The sequence below is a fragment of the Salvelinus sp. IW2-2015 genome, unplaced genomic scaffold (genome assembly GCF_002910315.2).
Source record: "Salvelinus sp. IW2-2015 unplaced genomic scaffold, ASM291031v2 Un_scaffold2425, whole genome shotgun sequence".
Classification (NCBI taxonomy): Eukaryota; Metazoa; Chordata; class Actinopteri; order Salmoniformes; family Salmonidae; genus Salvelinus; species Salvelinus sp. IW2-2015.
Genome location: NW_019943746.1, coordinates 106,235 through 114,285, shown reverse-complemented (window position 1 = coordinate 114,285; position 8,051 = coordinate 106,235). Strand labels below are relative to the sequence as shown.

Below are 8,051 nucleotides of genomic sequence, written 5' to 3'. Positions count from 1 at the left end.
CAGTCGTTATGCTCCTATAGTTTCTGGTAATAGGCTACACCAGCAGTCAGCAACCTTTTCCATTTGGTGCCAAGTTATCTGACCATTTCTACTGATCTGGTGCCAGTTGTGATTTTCATATTCACATTTTATTGGAACAGTTTCATTTAATTTATAATAGTCTTTGTATCTCAACATAATTCTCTGTGGTTAATCTATATTCTATTTAAATGAAAATTATAAAGAAACATTTTTATTGACATTGCTAAGTTAAAAAAAAAAAAAATACATAAAGCCCAATTTTTTTCCCATTGCCAAGTAAAAAAAAAAACTTTAAAAAAAAACTACATAAAGCCAACAAATAAAAACATTGCTTTCTGCATGTTGAAAATATCCTAATAAAAATAAATATCCTATAAATCACATTGGCTGCACAACCTGTCTACAACGAACTTGAAACATTTGTATCAACTATCAACTGGGTTGGCTTAAACTTGTTATAGCAAGCTTGTAACATTGTATAAAATATTCTGGGCCCTCAGTTTCCCGCGTTCAGTGAGTTCGGGACAGCCACAGCTGTTGGCTATTTGTGCAAAGGATAATAAGTAATCAGGTGTTTTATGACATTTCCACTGGATCAGAGCATTTCATTTTCCCCTTTTATGCTGAGTGGTTATCGAAAGGGCGAGAGCTGGAAATATTTAACGAAAATACTTTGAGGAACTATTGTCATTCGCAATTGATTTTGATCAGACTTTGTTTACTTGCTGTTTGAGGTGAAGAAAAAATGTATTTGAGAAGCTCCACAACTCATTAGTGGTGGTGCGTTAAGACAATCAGAGATACTATCAGACATCCCAAATGTAACTTTGACTATAATTACTGTTCCCTGAAGGAGGGAAACGAGGTACAACACCTGTTTGGCCCCACCCTTTCCTGGGTTGGCGAAGAGCGGTATTAAATTTAAGGAATAAATCCGAGCCTCACGCTCATCACCTGTGGATGGCGGTGGTGTCATATGATGAACTTCAACTTAAATACTGGATCTTGCTGTTGGACAGTTTTTTTATTATTATGAAATGCACTTGAACTATGTATCATTTAGTGTCTCTTTATGTTACGCTGGGGAAACAGTTTTCATTGGCATAGAAATCCTAAATAATTTCAGAGTTTGCTAAATCCAATGGTTCTAACCGAGAGTTACCTTAACTTTATTGACAACACCCAAATGGATACTGTCATGAACGCGGTTCTTCAATAATTACACATAATTCTTAATACTGTAGCTGTTTAGTTAGTCACATGTTCAACTATCATCAGCTGATCCAGGAAATCATTTTCTGAATGACAGTCACATGACAAACATCACAACATGCAACAACAACCAACGTGTTTCTTCGTTCATTACTCTGGTAAAGACAGTTATGCTGTGCTCCATGTTGGATCCAACATCCCTAACAAATTGATGTTTATAATAAACATCAGAAAATACATGGAGTTGTTTCATGATATTAATGTCACAATGCTGAATGTTAACATTGTAGTAGGAGTATTTAATGATGTACAAGTTAGAACCCTAAACGTTTGGCCCACTGTTCTACTGATTTCAACATCGATATGGATATTAGCCTCGGGGGGAAATCCAGGTCTGAAATGGAAGAGTACTGTTGCTATGAGATTTAAAAATAAAGTGACTAACACAAAAATAAGCTAGTGTACCCACTTACCATGTTGATGACCCACTTGAATCCAAATGCAACCACAAAACAAACCAAAAACAACCCAAAACAAATTCAAAACTGTAGCGATCTATTTTCTACAAATTGTCCTACTAATCAGGGATGTACACATTCACTCGCGCAGATTCTCGTGTGGTTTTTGAGCTGTAGTTTTAAACAGAACGCGTACAACCTTTCTCCTCCCTTCCTGTCACAAAAATAATCTTTGACATGATGAATCAATCGATGAGAGTGACTGACATATAGTGTTGGTTCCTCTTGTTTAGATGACCCCTAATTTTTAAATGCATCACTCCAAAATGTAGCTGACTGTTTTTCTGCAGGTTGTCTCTAACAAGTGAGCGTAAAATATATCTCCCATTTCCATTGTGTTTTTTTTAGTTGTGTTTAGTTTCAACAGCACTTACAACCTGATGTCCCCCCTAAACTTGAATTCAGTGATTTTATCTGCCTTACTTGTCAAAACAACCAGCGTTTTTTGTGTCGGGCTTGTTGCCAGTTTATAAGGAGCTTGTTTTTAAAAAATATTATTATTGTGTTGAGTTATGTTTGTGTATATAACCACATGTTAGTTTTCACATTATCAACCAACCTGTTTCTGCATATTGGTTTTATTGTAATTGGGAACATGTTTAAACCACTGTGTATTTGACATTGGGCTATCCTACTCTAGCAAACTATGCAGACTAAATATTCATACTTACATTTGTAATGATTAATTATTCATGCAACCAACTGAACAATTATTATGAACATTATGCGTGCTTTTAGAATATACAAAGGTTAATTCTCACATGTGACAAACGCAAATGTACTAGAGCATTGACTGTCGGGAACTGGGCCCCGATCAACCAACATGCCTTCTACTAAATCAGTGAAACCCTGAAAGAGACGAGAAGCCTCTGCACGTCGAGGTGAAAGTTAAACTCACGTTATATTGCAGGAGTTTCCCTCTTGAAATCAGACATGTCCGTGGTGAGAACAGACCTGGTTTTGACTGAATTGTCTCAAGGGTTGGGGCAGTCAAAATGTTTTGTGGTTGTTGCGTTTTAGCCAGTGCGTTGGGCATGGATCACAATTTATTTTTCCGTATTGGAGATGAGTTTTTTGTTTGGGCTCTTCCAAGGGACCGAGAGTTCTAGAAGCAGTGAATTTTAGTTTCTTTGTGGGAAAAATAAATTATAGTTTTTAATATCGTTGTTAGACAGACACCATTTCATATTGGTGCATGGAGAAGCCATTGTAGTTGATTATAATGTGACATGGAGTTGTTTTCTGTTGGTGGTGAGCATTTCTCTTAAGCTCTTTGGTTGTTTTTCATTTATGCTTTATGTTTTGAGGTTGGACCTTTAGCAACGTTAGCTCGTTAGCAATTCGCTAGGATGCACTGATTGGTGTCACTCGTTAGTCAGTATGTGTTACACCTGTGGCTGGCTTCTGTCCATCTCGTTAGTGGGAAGGTTGTTTTACCTCTGAAGCTGCGTCCAGGTTCTATTTAACTTCTTGAGATACAGGGGTGCTATTTCCGCATTAGCCATAAATTTGCTCTCAGATATTAAAACTGCCTCTACTATCAATTATTGCTCTTACTAATATGCATATAAATAATACCATTGAAGAAACAATCTTCTAGTTTCTAAAACCGTTTCAATTTTGTCTCTGAGTGATACAGAAGTCATTTGAAACAGCATTTCCATGGACCAAGAAGAACAAGCAAGATGTGTATGCCAGCTTCAACGCTCTGCCTTATATGGTCGTGCCCGCCTTGGACCCGAAACACACTCATTGGCCTTCCTCTGGTGTCAAGAGGACGGTCAGAGGGAAAAATATCTTGTTTATCTGGGACTGACGTGAAAATGAGAGCTAATTCTTTGGCGTGACCGACAACTTCCGGTTCTCGTAAATCGTGCGACTTGTAGCTGCGATTGTCTTCTGTTGTGCGGCCATTATGGATGAAAACTATTCTCCGTCTCGAAGTTTGTTTGATACATGTGGACAGATCAGGGAAGGAAGGGAAGGAAGGGGAGGGGAGAGGGGGGAGGGGAGAGGGAAAGGGGGTGATGGAGGGGGAGGAGAGGGAGGGGGGGAGGGGATTTGGGGGAGGGGGGGGGATTGGAGGAGAGCGGAGGGGGGAGGGGGGATGGGGGGGGGGGGGGGAGGGGGAGGGGGGCAGAAGGGGGATTGGGGGGAGGGGGAGGAGAGGGGGGAGAGGGGGGAGAGGGGGGATAGGGGGGGGGAGAGGGAAGGATTAGGGAGGGAGGGATTTGGACGGGGGGGGGAGGGGAAGGGGGGGGGAAGGGGGGGAGGGGGGGGGGGAGGGGGGGGGGGGGGGGGGAGGGGGGGAGGGGATTATTTGAATTTTTTCGGGAGTTTTGTGGTGTTCCGTTGTCTGATTTTAATTTACGTTTGAGAGATCCGTGCCACTCGACCAGTACTGTGGCTAAATGGAGTGGAAAGGAACAATTCTTGAACGGAACAACGACTCATCTTGACAAGACACTTTGATCAACATTCTGATGAAGGATCAGCCAATAGTAAGACCAATTTAGATGTTATACATATCTGTTGTCATGTGCCTGGCCGTGGGCGCTAGCGAATCTGCCTGGTATATGCTATGCTAATTTAGCGCTGATTTTGTTTTCGTTAAAAAACATTTAAATAAATCTGAAATTTGTTTGGATTCACGCAGATGTTGGGCTTTCAATATCTGTACGCTGTGTATTTTTTCCTGAAATGTTTTAAGATGAGTAATTCGTTATATGACGTTGGTCTCTGTCCATTGTTTCTGGCTGGGTCAGCACTATTTCAGATTGCAGCTGCAATGTAGAACTGTGATTTATACCTGAAAAATGGCACATTTTTCACAAAAAAACTATGCTTTTATGACCATAAATATGTTATGCAGACTGTCATCTATGAGTTGTTTCTTGGTTAGTGGCCTATATATATTTTTATTTAGTCGAATTAGTGATAGCTAGCTGCACCGCAGGAAAAAACTATTGGAGTAAAAAAATCGTGTACTTTGTAAACGTGGTTAGCTACTAGATTTACACTATTGGTGTCTTCCTGTAAAACATTTTAAAAATCTGAAATGGTGGCTTTAGTTCAAAAACTGTATCTCATTTGGGTGGTTTGGACTTGTGATTTTAATGATATTTAGATGCTACAAGTTACTTGTGACGCTATGCTAGCTATGCTACTCAGTGGGGGGGTGGGGGTGGGGGGTGCTACGGATCAGGGTTGGTGCCTCGTGAGAAGTTTTAAGAGTGTCCTGGGCCCAGTGCTCAGTTTGTCTTGATAGATGTTGGAGAGTCAACACCTTAGTTGCTCTTTTTGGTTTGCTTCCTGTCTTTAAGTTTGTTGTTGGGTTTTTTCTTTTGTTTACCTCTTCTTTGGCAATTTAGTGGGTCTCATGGTGGGTGTCTTTTTTTCGGTCCAGTTGTTTGTTACTAGTCAATTTTCAGTGGACACCCCTATAGTGACTATCAGAGCCCCTCCTAAAAAAATATATATTTGAATTTTGGGATGGATATTGCATCAATTAATTATTTTTAATCAATGGCAAATTTCCTTAGGGTGCCCTTAGTTTTCAGTTTGTAGTCTTCTTGTTTGTTGTGTAAACTAATATTTATGTTTTTCAAATTTTTTTTAATTTGTTTTTTCTGTGAGCCATTGTTGTTGCATCATGTCTGAAATGTGCTGATAAATAAGCTTGATTTGATTTCAACAAATGAACCCAATGACTGACAATCAACAAGATTCTTGGTCCCTTTTCGTATTTGTTAATGAATACAGTATATACATTTGAGATGAGTGATATCATAGACTAAGATACAGTAGAATTAGGAATAGAATACAGATATTACATATGAGATGCAGTAATGCATAGACTAAGATCATAGAATGGATAGAATAAAGTATAATACATATGAGATGAAGTAATACATAGACTAAGTTACAGTAGAATAGGATAGAAATAGCAGTATATGAGATGAGCTGGAGATAATAGACTAAGATACAGTAGAATAGGATAGAATGAGTATAATACCATTATCGAGATGAGTCATACATAGACTAATATACAGTAGATAAGGTAGAATACAGTAATATACATAATTGAGATGAGTATATAACATAGACTACGATACGTACAATAGGATAGAATACAGTATATACATAATGAATGAGTAATACATAGTACAGGATCAGTAGAATAGGATAGAATATCAGTATTAATAATGGATGAGGTAATACATAGACTAAGAACTGCTGATAGGATAGATATAACAGTATCATACATTGAGATGAGTAATACAATAGACTAAGATACAGTTAGAATAGGAGATACGAATACAGTATGATACATATGAGAATGAGTAATACATAACAGATACAGTAGAATAGGATAGATATTGCTACAGTATATACATCTGAGAATGAGCAGATACATAGACTAAGAGACAGTAGAATAGGATAGTTGAATACACGTATAATACAATATAGAGATGAGTAATATACAATAGACAATATAACAGTAGAAGGAATATAATACAGTATATACATAGAATGAGTAATACATAGACAGATACAAGTAGTCGAATATGTGGATATGTATAACAGAGTATTATCATTGAGATTGAGTAATACATATGATCTAAGAAAACAGTAGATAGTGATAAATTACAGTATATACATATGAATGATAAACATAGACTAAATAACGTGATTGGAATAGGATAGAATACGTATATACATATGAGATGGTATACATAGACTAAGAATACAGTATGAATAGGATAGAATATCAGTATATACATGATGCGATGAAGTAATACTAGAACTAAGATAAAGTAGAATGTATAACGAATCTCCAGTATCTACTAAATGAGAATGAGTAAATACATAGACCTAAGATACAGTCAGAATAGGATAGCAATACAGTGTACTATATGAATGAAGTCATCACATAGACCCCCTAAGTACCGTAGAATAGGATAGAATACCAGTCATTATACAGTTGAGGTCAGGAACGTTTACATACAGTTAGGTTTGGAGTCATTAAAACTCGTCTTTTCAACCACTCACAAATTTCTTGTTAACAAACTATAGTTCTCGGTTTGCGACCATCTACTTTGTGCATGACACATGCGTATTTTTCACAATTGTTTACAGACAGACATTATTTACTTATATCCTCACTGTATCAAAATTCCAGTGGGATAGAGGTTAACATACACCTACAAGTTGACTGTGCCTTTTAAACGCTTGGGAAAATTCAGAAATGTGTCATGGCCTTTAGAGAGCTTCTATAGGGATACTTGCATCATATTGATCAATTGGAGTGTACTTGGCATTTAAGAACTACCTTTCAACACTCAGTGTCCTCTTTGCTTGACCATCATGGGAAAATCCAAAATAAATAAGCCAAGACCTCAGAAAATATTGTACGACTCACAAACGTATGGTTCATCCTGAGCAGAATTTCAAACGCTGAAGTCTACTCAGTTCATCCTGTACAAACAATAGTAAAACGCGAAGTATAAACACCATGGGAACCATGTGCGCTGTCCATACAGCTCAGGAAGAAAACATTTCATGTCTCTAGAGGTGATGTTACTTTGGTGCGAAAAAAGTGCAAATCAATCCCAGAAAAAAGCAAAGGACCTTGGAACGATGCTTAGAGGAAACAGGTACATAGTATTTGTATCCACAGTAAAACGCAGTCCTATTTGACTACACTGAAGGACAGCTAGCAAGGAAGAAGCACTGCTCCATACACGCCATAAAAAAGCAGACTATGTTTGCAACTGCACCATGGGACAAGATCGTACTTTTTGAAGAAATGTTCTCTGGTCTAATGAAACAAAAAGTAGAACGTTTGGCCATAATGAACACCGTTATGTTTAGAGAAAAAGGGGGAGGCTTGCAAGGCTGAAGAACACTATCACGGAAGGCACGGGGGTGGCAGCATCATGTTGTGGGGGTGCTTTGCTGCGGACGGGACTGGTCACTCACAAAAAGATGGCATACGAGAGGAAGATTATGTGGCTATATGATGCAACATCTCAAGACATCAGATCCACGAAGTTAAAGCTTTGGTTGAAACTGGGTCTTCCAAATGGACAATGCCCCCAAGCATCATTCCAATAGTTGTGGCAAATGGCTTTAAGGAACAAAGTCAAGTTTGACATTAAACGTTAAGGGTTAGGGTTGTAGGGTAGTGGATGTCCACAGGAACCCGATTAGCATTGACCATTGGAATTCTTCTTGTCTTTTTACATAAGCAGGTTGATGGGTTCGATTCTGAACCTTGAAATATGAAATATCCTTTTT

At 38.3% G+C, this 8,051-nt stretch overlaps 1 long non-coding RNA gene across 1 annotated transcript in view; it reads left to right on the top strand.

Moving 5' to 3' along the window:
• Positions 1 to 2,724: 2,724 nt before the first annotated feature.
• Positions 2,725 to 8,051, top strand: part of LOC139025252 (uncharacterized) — a 60,523-nt gene continuing 55,196 nt past the window's right edge. Inside the window, exon 1 of the long non-coding RNA XR_011476735.1 lies at positions 2,725 to 2,756. This is a non-coding gene — a long non-coding RNA (uncharacterized lncRNA). The remainder of the gene's footprint in view (positions 2,757 to 8,051) is intronic.